Raw genomic sequence first — 13,509 nt, 5'->3', positions numbered from 1 at the left:
AAGTCTCCTCAGAGTCTTCGTTACCGAAAAGTTTGATGATGACTCTGATTCAAACCAAAGTCCGCCAGCCTGCATCAAACGGAAAGCAGAGTTCATATGAAGGAAAACACACAACCGAAACACATACAGCAAGAAGAGAAAAAATCAAAAGAAACATGTTAGTCCCACATTCAAGAAATTGAAAAAACACCTTGCAAGCTATAATTCTGAGTCCCACATCTAAGAACTCATATTGATTGCCCAATCATTGATGTATAAATAGTCAGCTCCACCCACACAGAAAGCGACACCTAGAAAAAGCACAAGCACTAAGCTTCGTCATTGTTTCGCTTGCAAACTTTGAGAGAAGAAGTGCTAAAACCTAAAGTTCAAACACGCCGCTTACTCTCCATCAACCTTCTCCACTTCACCTTTACTATACGCTCATTCACCAACACTTCACCACCATTTTCCATCTTCACTCTCTCCACAACACCTCCTCACCATCTCCTTCTCTCTCACAATTCTCTGCAACCTCTCTTTCTTCTCCTTCAATCTTTCTCCATAACCTTCACTTTCTGAACATTCATCATCACGCTGCCACGCCTTCTTCACCACCAACCTTCAACTTCATCTTTCATCCTCACACCACACGAACAACAACTCTTGACATCCCTCAGTTCTCATACCACACAGAAGAACACAGCAAGACGAAAACAGAATAGAAGAAGGAGAGAAGAGGAATCGTATAACAGAAAAAGGCAACAAAAAAACTCACCATAACAGAATTCTCGAGCTCCTCCACAATCTTCAATCCCTTCATCGATACATCTTCGACTCACCTTCAAGAATTATCTACATCCAACGTTCTTCATCATCATCACTGCTCAGCATATCATCACCTTCGCAACACTACAACAAACGATAACAACGGCATCATACCGAGTTCGCGATTCACGGAAAATCAAACAAAAGAGAAGAAGAAAATCGAAAGAAACGAAGGAGAAGCAAAGAGCAAAAGTAACAAGCAAGAAAAGGGTTAACATTGATTCAAACCTGCGTTTATTTCGCCAATTGATAGAAGAACTCTACTCTTTGCGTGTTCATTCCGCACCTAAGCAATCGATCGCAATTTCAAGTTGTGAATAGAGATGAGGCGGAGGGGAACAGGGATTCGTCCCGCTAACGGTGGTGTAGGTCATGATCGGAGGAAGAGAGTGGCCGGAGCGCCGTTTCGGTGAGAGACGAAGAGAGAAGGGGGGTCTGAGAACGAGTGAAGTTGAAACGGCGCAAGAGGTAACCCTAAAAACCCCTCTCTAATTTCTCCTTTTGTTTTCATCTTTTATTTTCATTTAATCGTTTTTTATTATTAATGGAAATTAAAATAAAATGGACTATTAACCTTGGGCCACAATTTACTATTTTCACCCTCTTTGGCCCGTAGCGTTTTTAGCGAGAAATAAATCTGTAACAAAAACTCCTTGGGCCTGTTTCCATGGGCCCGCGCCCCAATCACTACTGCACCACGAATCTCCACCTGCACCCCACTGTTCATGTTATCCCTTTTTTAAAAACTTAGTTTTTTTTTAATTTCTTTTATGCAAATTTAATTCACTAATTTTTCTACTAATCTTTTAGACTTTAATCACCAATTTTTGTCACATAGAAATAATCACTAAAAAAATAGTAGTTTTAGGCTATTTGTTTTAGCCCTTCTACTTGATTTGCAATTCAATCCTTTTTCATAAAATCAACAAATAGTAGTATTTTTTAATTCATTTTGTACTATAATTTTGGTTTGGTAACTCATGCTTGAGTGTAATTTTGCACCATTATCTTACTCCATTCTTACTTCTAATTTTGCCTTAATTTTCATGTGGCTTTTAAATCCTAACCTTAGGTAGAAACCATGATAACATTAGGTAGAAATTCCCTTCATACTTAGGCTAGTTTCTTTTTCTTTTGCAACATAAGACATTTAAAAATACTTGAATAAACTCCCATAAAAAATACCAAGAAAACTCATAAAAAATGACTAATAAATACTTTGACTAATAAAAAGGGAATGGAAGCTTGTAACTTCCCTTGCTTAAGGGATGTTCGAGTGCTTGGAGCTCCCTTGCTTAAGGGTTCCATTCAGGCGTAAGTTCCCAACGTTAAAAAATACAAACCAAAGAGTAACTCGAGTTTCCCTTGCTTAAGGGATTTCCTCGAAACACTCAAACTCTCTCTCTCTTCTCTCGCATTCTTAAGGGCACCGTTATTTCCGCTCCATTGCATCCTAGGCTGTCCCCTTATGCAAGAGCGTGAACGTTAACGCCGCCCAACTAAAAAACACAAAAACAAACAGAAACTATGGAGCCGAACTACGGCGCTCTGATTCCTGAAAAGGATACGTAGGCATCAAGTCGCGGGGCTTGAACGAGCACATTTGTAAATAATTCCTTCTTTTCCCCGTATTTCTTTTTGCATTCATTCGCATGTAGACATAAACATAGTACACACCCATTAGATAGAAACAAACATAGGTGGATACCATCGAGTACGATGGGCGCGAGGGGTGCGAATACCTTCCCCTTGCGTAACCGACTCCCGTACCTTGATTCTCTGGTCGCAAGACCCTGTTCCTTCCTTTGTTAGGTTTTCTGATATTCCTTTCCCTTATGGGATAAATATATTGGTGGCGACTCTGTTCATTTTTCGCGAGCGTGCGACAGCTGGCGACTCTGCTGGGGATGTTTCTAGACCTGTTGCTGGTCCATCTTTAGCGAGTCGATCCTAGCCTTTGTTTGTTTTATTTTACTGGGTGTTTACTTGTTTTATGTCTATACCTTGTATATATGTTTGCATGTTTATTTTTCTGCTTGCATATCATGCTTATTTCTGTTTGCACATCATGCATATGGATTATATTCTGTGTTCCTTGGGGTCTTCTGTTCTGTTTTGCAGGTGGGGGGTTTTTATAAGGTAAAAGGCCCACTACCCAGGCCAGTGACACATAGGATTAGCGTGGATGCTCATGTTGACTCCCGTGGCCCTTGCTACGATCGAGTTCAACATGGGGTACCATAACTGGGCGAGGTTCTTTCATGGAACACTGTGTCTGGCACGCTTGTTGCCTCAAACACTTTGTACCCCATGGGAACTGTAGACCCTAGTGACCGTTAGGGACCACCTGTCCGTGTCTAGAATTCATACCCGTGAGATTGGGGTGGGACAGGAAACCTTGGCTCCTACATACCATTGCTTCTTCAAAGTTGAGGTCGGACCTTTATTTGGTTTGTTCTCATGGTGCTTGATATTCTGGTATTTCAAAAAGGCGTCGAACCTTTGATCCTGTGACATCTGGCCTGTACAGAGGTTTTACATCAGTTATTCAGAGGATTGTGCAGTGGCTACTAAGATTATATGGACCTTGATCCCATGCTTTTGCATTGCATAACATCATTCCTTCATCCACTTCATTTGTGGGGGATCCTAAAGTCTATTTTCAAAAAAAAAAGAAAAAGAAAAAGGAAATAGAAAATCAGAAAAAAGAAAAGAAAAGATATTCTATACAAAAAAAAAAACTTTGATTCCAAAAGAGAACAAAAAAAAAAGTGTGAAAGGACTTTAGGATCCCTTGGAAATGAAACATGCATTCATACTATCATGCATTTCATCGTTCTCTCAGAGACTTATGGGACCCTTTCTATTCAGATTTCAAGATCAACAACAAATTTGACTTCTCACCGCCACGACTCCAAAATCAACTATGGAACAACTCCGTGAGGAAATGGATGAGATGAGGGAACAAATGGGTCATCTTATGTTGGAGATGCAAGACTTGGTCCGTAATCAGGATGCACTAAAAGAGGAGAATAGTCAGTTGAAGACTCAATTGAGCTTGGTCATGGAAGTTCTGAAGACGGTATTAAGGAAGGAAAGTGATGTTGTTCCTGCTGCTGCAACAGAAGTTGTTGATTCCTTCTCCCCAATAGGATCTCTTTTCACTCATGGAATGCCTCAGGGAGCTCTCCCTCAATTTCAAGTGCCATTGCCTCCACGTCAAAATGTTCATGCCCCTAGAATGAATCAAGGAGACCAAATGTGTGGGAAAAAGCCTAAGATACCTCAGAGGCTTATCAATCTGGTCCCGATGCCTTATGCTCAGTTACTTCCTCGCCTGCTAGAACTTCAGTTGATTGAGCTACGAGAGTCGGCTACGCCTGAAAAGCTTCCTCCCAATTTTGATGCCAATGCTCGATGCGAGTTCCATTCCGGGGCACCTGGCCATGATGTTGAGAATTGTAGGGCGATGAAACACAAAGTCCAAGATCTCATTGACTCCAAAGCAATATCATTCACTCCAAATGGCCTGCACATAAGACGAAGAGTTCACGCACCAGTGAATGTCCGTATTCCATAAAGTGTCACAAAAAGCAATAAGCCCAGAGGGAGTCAAGTTTCCTTAACTATGGCAATCATCATTTCATTTCTGCATTCTCATTCCAAGTATTTCCTGTCTTGTAGAAGGCTACCTCCTTGTTTGAACTCGTTGGTATGATAATAATGAAAGCACCACAAATTCTCGAGCAACTTTGTCAGAATCTTCTTTCCAAGGGGTAATCAAGAATGTTTTGTAGAAGCACCTCTCACTCTCAAGGTTCTTGTACTCAGTTGTATCCGTGGAGATTGGCGTTTCAGTTGGTGTTTTGGTCTTTCCTTACAACATATAGCTTCACTAAGTTTGGTGACTACGCAAGGTTCCTCCATGTTTGATGGCAAATACTTCTTCAATAAATATGCTTGGGGCTCCCGCACGAGGGATAAGCAAGACGCACTTTTATCTTGAGCATTGCATTATTCGCATTGCTCGAATCCCTAAAAGCATTACGAATTCCTGGGTGACTTCGTAAGGATCTTCTTCCATGTGGTAATCAAGAGTGTTCTACACGATGCTTCTCATTCTCAAGGTGCTTCCACGTTTTTCGGAGTTTCAATTGGTTAAGATTCGAGTATTGGGTCCTCTTCACCACAAGTAGCTCTCTTGAGTTTGATGACCATATAAGATTTTTTCCATTTATGATGGCGATTACTACTCTAGCAACAATGCTTGGGGCTCCCGCACGAGGGATAAGCAAGACGTACTCTTATCTTGAGCATTGCATCACTTGCATTGCTCGAATCCCTAAAGCAAGGCAAAAGTTTACGACTCATGGGCGACTTCGTTGGAGTTCTCTTTTGGAGTGATCTGAAGTGTTTGGAAAGAACTGCAGAAAATATTCAAGATCAATAAGTCCAGACGGAGTCAAGTCTCCTCAACAATGGCATTCATTTAGTTTCTTTATTGCATTCTCATTTGTAACATTTCATTGTTTGTTTAAGCATTGCTAGCATGTAAAAACTTGTTAATTTCTGAATGAAAGTAAAATACATTGTTTATGTTTGTCTTGAAGTAATCCATTCGTTTTCACTCATAAAATGTTTTTGGCATTACGATACCAACTTTACTAATCTCTTGCTTAGGCAAAAAGCCGAGGGAGAATGATGAAAGATAAAAACGCAAAAATCTCTAATCATGTGTTTTTGAATAAAAAACCCTACTGAGGATGTACAGGCATTATTTCAAATCCCCAAACACCAGAGATATAAGGGAGATAGACCCTCGTCAACCCCTTTGAGCCTTGAAGGAGGAGTTTCTTTTCTAATCATAAAAAACCCTTATCTTAAACTTGGGGCAGGGTAGTGTTCATTTAACTTGATCGAGTGTTCAAAACTCACCAAAAGGGTATGCATCTAAGGATACAACAATGGTTATCCTCCAAAAGGTTGAGGAATGTCAAAATCGCAATGATTATCCTTATTCCATCAAGAGGTCAAGAGATGACGATACCACAATGGTTATCCCTCATCAATCAAAGAATGAGGAAGTCACAATCACTTTCAACAAATCAGAGATTCAAGATCACACAACCTTGTTCAAAAAAAGGGGAAAAAGAAAAAGAAAATCCCGCTAAGTCAACAACTTGAAGGCAAGTGACTTAGGCAAAAGTTAGGGCATCCCGCTGGACTCCAAAATAAAATTCAAAAGAATTTGTCCAGGCAAAAATTAGGGAAATAAAAAAGGAAAAAAGAAAAGCAGAAGCGAAAAACAAGGATTACAAAATAAAAATCCTTCTCAAGAGAACAAAGTAGTGTGATCAGACACCAAAAAAGAAACTGAGTGACTGCCATGTTCAAAAAACCTCATTGATTCCTCAACCATTCCGAATTCCTTGTAAGGAATGAACACTCATGTCGAGTTAATTGAACCTAGGAATGGAGAACATCATGAAGGGGGTGGGTACAAATAATTTTGAGCCTAAAAATCCTTTGTTTTCTAAAAACCGTGAACCCGGCCAAAATTACAACCCTTAAAAGTCCTAATTGAAGTAGGGTTTATTTTGAAAGCGCACTCCGATGAGATAGCGTTTAACTGACTCCCAATGAAGTGAGACTCATATCCATGTTGGTATCGTATGCTTGCTTTATCTTCCATATGCAAAAACCGAGGTTGTATCGACTAGTGATTCGGTCACAAGAGGTCGCAACCTCATTTCACAAAAAAGTTTTTACAACTTCAAGACTAACATAGGCTTTGCATTAGAATTATCATTCTTAGAATTAACATTCTTTTGCATACAAATATGTGCTTAACATCAAGGAAATTTTCAAGAATGAGAATCACTGAACAACTTGATCATGTCAAAGTACAAGAGACTTGAGAACTCCGAGGAGTAAAAGCCAATCATTTCAAATGTTGACCACCAAGAGGCAAGTTATCCAAAAAAAAAAACTCCGTTGGGTACGAACAGTTAATGCTTTCCTTGATTACCTTGAGGGGAAGTGTTTAAAGACTCCGTCGAGCGTGGTGAAGTTGTTCCCATGTTTGTTTGGCATCAAAACAAGGAAAGCTTGAGGATTCTAGTAAGATGTACCTAATCAGGGGCAATTAAGTCGAGGTTTGACCTCTCAAATTCAGCATATCTGGGGCAATCATGTCGATAAATCTCTTCGAGCCTTGATCAATCTGGGGCAATCAAGTCGAGGAATCTCTCTTGAGTTCAACCAATCTGGGGCAGTTACGTCGAGATTCGACAAATCTCTTCAAGGATCCTTTTGGGGCAAATTCCTCCATAAGTCATGAAACTTGGGGTACGATCTTCTGAGTTTTTTGTCCTCTCCCTAATCATAGGAGTTTATTTCTCCTGAAATCCTGGGTCTCTCCCCAAGCATGGAGTTTATTTCCCCCGAAAGTTTGTTCCATTCCTCGAGCATAGGAGTTTATTTCTCCTAGGAGTTGTCCTACTTCCCTAACCAAGGCCCCTTATCTTGACTTCTTATCCCCAACGTGGTGAATCGAGGGAATCTCCTCAAGTTGAAAGTCTTCCAAGAAGTGGCACATGGTGAGAAGTCAGAAATTATTCTTCAAATCAAAGAAAAGGGCATCTTACAAATCAGAGTCCAATATCTATTGGCACCTCCACATGGTCCTTAGCACTAAGGGGATTCTCCCTGGTGTTTACCTCACCAATGCCTTTATTTGGCATTCTGCATATAGTATTCATTGCATATAACATTGCATCCTCAAAAGCGTAGCATATCCATCAAAAGGGAGCATTACGCCATAGAAAAATTCAAACATGCATACAAAGCATAAGCCAGATAATACAAATCATCCCTCGATCAAGACAATATTACATCCCCACAGAGATGTTGTCCTTACAAACTCCCATTGATATCTGCTACTACATTTCAAATCTCCTTAAGCCACGGTGCCAATACTTGGTTTCTTCGATCCCCAAAAAGAAGTCTCATATTCTCTCCACAATGTGAATCGGACATAATGTCTTTCTTCGTCAGAATAGTTGTCTCCGAGGTTATTGCCCGTGTGCTGCGTGCAAATTAGAGTGCGAATGAGGGTGGGCATTCAACCCATCACATTTTTCAATCGTTTGAATAACCATACTTGGTGTGTGGCAATTCGAACGATTGCCACTCTTGAAGAGTTACACCCCGCCTTTGGCCTGAGGGATCGATGTAATTTTTATGCTTCGCAAGCATCAAAATCTTCGTGATTGAGTCTAGTCGTCACTAGTCTCCGTGATCCCTTCCTCCGTATAGGAAGACCTTTCAAGTCCAACCCCCGTGTTGTCAAAGCCCAGTCCCTAACCTGGCAAACCTTTTTCAAAGCCCAATTTTCAACTTGGCAAACCATTTCAAAACCGAACCCCGATGTTGAGTCCTAGATCGTACGAGGTCTATTATGTCCTGAAGATCGTACGAGGTCTTCTCCCGATGTTGAGTCATAGGTCGCACGAGGTCTATTCTGTCCTGAGGATCGTACGAGGTCTTCTTCCGATGTTGAGTCGTAGGTTGCACGAGATCTTTTTCTTTCAGTTTTGAAGATCGTACGAGGTCTTCTCCATGTTGAGTCGTAGGTCGCACGAGATCTTTTCCTTTCAGTTTTGAAGATCGTACGAGGTCTTCTCCCGATGTTGAGTCATAGGTCGCACGAGATCTTTTCCTTTCAGTTTTGAAGATCGTACGAGGTCTTCTCCCGATGTTGAGTCATAGGTCGCACGAGATCTTTTCCTTTCAGTTTTGAAGATCGTACGAGGTCTTCTCCCGATGTTGAGTCGTAGGTCGCACGAGATCTTTTCCTTCCAGTTTTGAAGATCGTACGGGGTCTTCTCCCGATGTCGAGTCTTAGGTCGCACGAGATCCTTTTCTGTTTTTGTCCTGAAGGTCGCACGAGATCTTTTCTTTCCTCTTTTGTTGTCGAGTCGATGTTGAGTCGTGGATCGCACGAGATCTATTTCCTTTCAGTCATTGTTTCATGAAACATTTCTTTTGGGAACCTTGTATTGGCACCTTAGGCTACGTTACAAGCTATCACCCTTCTTCCAATTACTCACTGTAAATATTTCCATCAGAAAAACAAAAATCTCTTTCCCCAGCAGATATCAAAACAAAAAGAAAAATGAGGATAACACCCATACCATCTTTTCAGGACAAATTTCTGGTCTTGGTATTTAATCTTCTTCTACCTCGAAGGTTCGAAAGACTAGCGTCAATCTCACCTTCAGGTTTAAGACGATTAAATAGGGGCAGCTGTCATACCCCAAATTTGTCCTACCCTTTAATTTCTAACTGGCTTAGGTTTTGCACTCATGTACATACCTCCATTAGGTTATCTAACACATCATGCATTCATTTATTAAAAATAATCTTGGTCCATTAAAATCATTGGTGATGGATTGAAGGCATCAATTGAACTTAAAGGTCAGGATTCCATCTATGCATTGGAGTGCCCATTTGTTTGCAACTCGAGTTTAGCTGCGAGTTTCATACCGTAAGTCAATTGGTCAGGATCTTTGTTACACATCATGGAGAAAAGCTTTGGGAAGTCATTTTGGTCACTGCGAACTTTTAGTCATATGTTGACTAAGTCTTATGGATTCTCTCTTTTGGGGCCAATTACTACATATGGATCAAGGTTGTTATTTGGATTCATTTATTCAAGATTACAAGGATTGGAGAGGATTTTAGTTGATTTCTTAAAAGGCAAGTCACATGAAAAGTCAATAAAAGTCAAAGGTGTATTCGAGGTCGAACTACATTGTCAAAAGTCAACATCCATATGAAAAGTCAAACTACATTGATACCATCATCAAACTTCATTATATTTTCAAAACCTGATTCAACTCCATCACATACATTCAAATCCCATACAAAATATACTTTCCATTACACTTTCAAAAGTCGCATTACAATACATTGACATCCAGAAAATTACACAAAAGGAATAAAAATACATTTCCCATTTGTTGACTTTTCACCAACAGTTGACTTTTGGTCAATAGTTGATCATTGACTAGAACATTGACCAGACCTCTGAACCTATCTCTCTTCAGTTCTGCAAACCGCTTCCACGTTTCATTCTGATTCCATTCTTCCCGTGACCTCATCTTCACCATATTATTTCCAAGCAATGCATCCTCGCAATGATTCTGCTGCTACCTGCATAAAAAACAACAAGCTGACGAGTATTAGAACCATGCCGTTTGAATATTGGAAGCCACTGCATACATTCAAAATCCGCTGCTACCTTACCATGATAATCAGATCTGCAGCATCTAACAAGTCCAAACCATACACAGTTAAAGTCACATTTCACAACATAACATACCATTCAAAAAACCAGTCCCTATCTTACACATTGCAGCCCATCAAGGAACCGGTAGCAGGTCATGTAAAGAGTCATACAGAAAAACAAAAGATGGAATTGTTCAGAAAAGCCACTACAGTTCTACTAACTATCATAACAGAGATTTTACACATCAAAATGATTTCACCCATACAGAAAACCATGATCAAACCCAGAATAAAAGCTAACTGCCAACACTGCCATATAACTAACCTACACATTCCTAATCATTCAAGCTCACAAAACAGTCCCGTTTCGCATCATTTTCAGACTAATCCATCCTAACTTCTAACAAAAATAGAGTTTCAGAATCAGCCCCTGCATACGTATTACTTACCATCAACTTGCAGCCGTTTCTTCACTCGTTAAAAGCAGCTACATAACCACTTCTTGAAAGAAAATCCTGCATATAATAAACAAACACAATTCACACTTGTACATCGGAAACCCAGATACTCTGCATAATTAAAAAGGGAAACAGAATGTGAAATCTCATCAATCCACCTTCAGCTTCACTCACTTTGCGCCTTTAACAGCCTCGACCTTCGACGTACACCACTCAGCATGTCAGCCCTGCATTCAAATCAATACATCATCATACCAAAATCAGTCCTCTTATAAATTAGGAGCAACTCAAAGAAAAGAGAAGGGACTGGAAAATCAGAACAGAGTTGTAACAGTGTTTAGCCATACTCTCTGCCTCACCAAGAGTATAAGGGTTTTTGTGCCAATGATTCAAAGTCTCCTCAGAGTCTTCGTTACCGAAAAGTTTGATGATGACTCTGATTCAAACCAAAGTCCGCCAGCCTGCATCAAACGGAAAGCAGAGTTCATATGAAGGAAAACACACAACCGAAACACATACAGCAAGAAGAGAAAAAATCAAAAGAAACATGTTAGTCCCACATTCAAGAAACTGAAAAAACACCTTGCAAGCTATAATTCTGAGTCCCACATCTAAGAACTCATATTGATTGCCCAATCATTGCTGTATAAATAGTCAGCTCCACCCACACAGAAAGCGACACCTAGAAAAAGCACAAGCACTAAGCTTCGTCATTGTTTCGCTTGCAAACTTTGAGAGAAGAAGTGCTAAAACCTAAAGTTCAAACACGCCGCTTACTCTCCATCAACCTTCTCCACTTCACCTTTACTATACGCTCATTCACCAACACTTCACCACCATTTTCCATCTTCACTCTCTCCACGACACCTCCTCACCATCTCCTTCTCTCTCACAATTCTCTGCAACCTCTCTTTCTTCTCCTTCAATCTTTCTCCATAACCTTCACTTTCTGAACATTCATCATCACGCTGCCACGCCTTCTTCACCACCAACCTTCAACTTCATCTTTCATCCTCACACCACACGAACAACAACTCTCGACATCCCTCAGTTCTCATACCACACAGAAGAACACAGCAAGACAAAAACATAATAGAAGAAGGAGAGAAGAGGAATCGTATAACAGAAAAAGGCAACAAGAAAACTCACCATAACAGAATTCTCGAGCTCCTCCACAATCTTCAATCCCTTCATCGATACATCTTCGACTCACCTTCAAGAATTATCTGCATCCAACGTTCTTCATCATCATCACTGCTCAGCATATCATCACCTTCGCAACACTACAACAAACGATAACAACGGCATCATACCGAGTTCGCGATTCACGGAAAATCAAACAAAAGAGAAGAAGAAAATCGAAAGAAACGAAGGAGAAGCAAAGAGCAAAAGTAACAAGCAAGAAAAGGGTTAACATTGATTCAAACCTGCGTTTATTTCGCCAATTGATAGAAGAACTCTACTCTTTGCGTGTTCATTCCGCACCTAAGCAATCGATCGCAATTTCAAGTTGTGAATAGAGATGAGGCGGAGGGGAACAGGGATTCGTCCCGCTAACGGTGGTGTAGGTCATGATCGGAGGAAGAGAGTGGCCGGAGCGCCGTTTCGGTGAGAGACGAAGAGAGAAGGAGGGTCTGAGAACGAGTGAAGTTGAAACGGCGCAAGAGGTAACCCTAAAAACCCCTCTCTAATTTCTCCTTTTGTTTTCATCTTTTATTTTCATTTAATCGTTTTTTATTATTAATGGAAATTAAAATAAAATGGACTATTAACCTTGGGCCACAATTTACTATTTTCACCCTCTTTGGCCCGTAGCGTTTTTAGCGAGAAATAAATCTGTAACAAAAACTCCTTGGGCCTGTTTCCATGGGCCCGCGCCCCAATCACTACTGCACCACGAATCTCCACCTGCACCCCACTGTTCATGTTATCCCTTTTTTAAAAACTTAGTTTTTTTTTTATTTCTTTTATGCAAATTTAATTCACTAATTTTTCTACTAATCTTTTAGACTTTAATCACCAATTTTTGTCACATAGAAATAATCACTAAAAAAATAGTAGTTTTAGGCTATTTGTTTTAGCCCTTCTACTTGATTTGCAATTCAATCCTTTTTCATAAAATCAACAAATAGTAGTATTTTTTAATTCATTTTGTACTATAATTTTGGTTTGGTAACTCATGCTTGAGTGTAATTTTGCACCATTATCTTACTCCATTCTTACTTCTAATTTTGCCTTAATTTTCATGTGGCTTTTAAATCCTAACCTTAGGTAGAAACCATGATAACATTAGGTAGAAATTCCCTTCATACTTAGGCTAGTTTCTTTTTCTTTTGCAACATAAGACATTTAAAAATACTTGAATAAACTCCCATAAAAAATACCAAGAAAACTCATAAAATATGACTAATAAATACTTTGACTAATAAAAAGGGAATGGAAGCTTGTAACTTCCCTTGCTTAAGGGATGTTCGAGTGCTTGGAGCTCCCTTGCTTAAGGGTTCCATTCAGGCGTAAGTTCCCAACGTTAAAAAATACAAACCAAAGAGTAACTCGAGTTTCCCTTGCTTAAGGGATTTCCTCGAAACACTCAAACTCTCTCTCTCTTCTCTCGCATTCTTAAGGGCACCGTTATTTCCGCTCCAATGCATCCTAGGCTGTCCCCTTATGCAAGAGCGTGAACGTTAACGCCTCCCAACTAAAAAACACAAAAACAAACAGAAACTATGGAGCCGAACTACGGCGCTCTGATTCCTGAAAAGGATACGTAGGCATCAAGTCGCGGGGCTTGAACGAGCACATTTGTAAATAATTCCTTCTTTTCCCCGTATTTCTTTTTGCATTCATTCGCATGTAGACATAAACATAGTACACACCCATTAGATAGAAACAAACATAGGTGGATACCATCGAGTACGATGGGCGCGAGGGGTGCTAATACCTTCCCCTTGCG

Source organism: Vicia villosa, linkage group LG7, assembly GCF_029867415.1.
Source record: "Vicia villosa cultivar HV-30 ecotype Madison, WI linkage group LG7, Vvil1.0, whole genome shotgun sequence".
Taxonomy (NCBI): domain Eukaryota; kingdom Viridiplantae; phylum Streptophyta; class Magnoliopsida; order Fabales; family Fabaceae; genus Vicia; species Vicia villosa.
The sequence above is the reverse complement of the archived record's forward strand: the minus strand, read 5'-3'. Positions refer to the sequence as shown.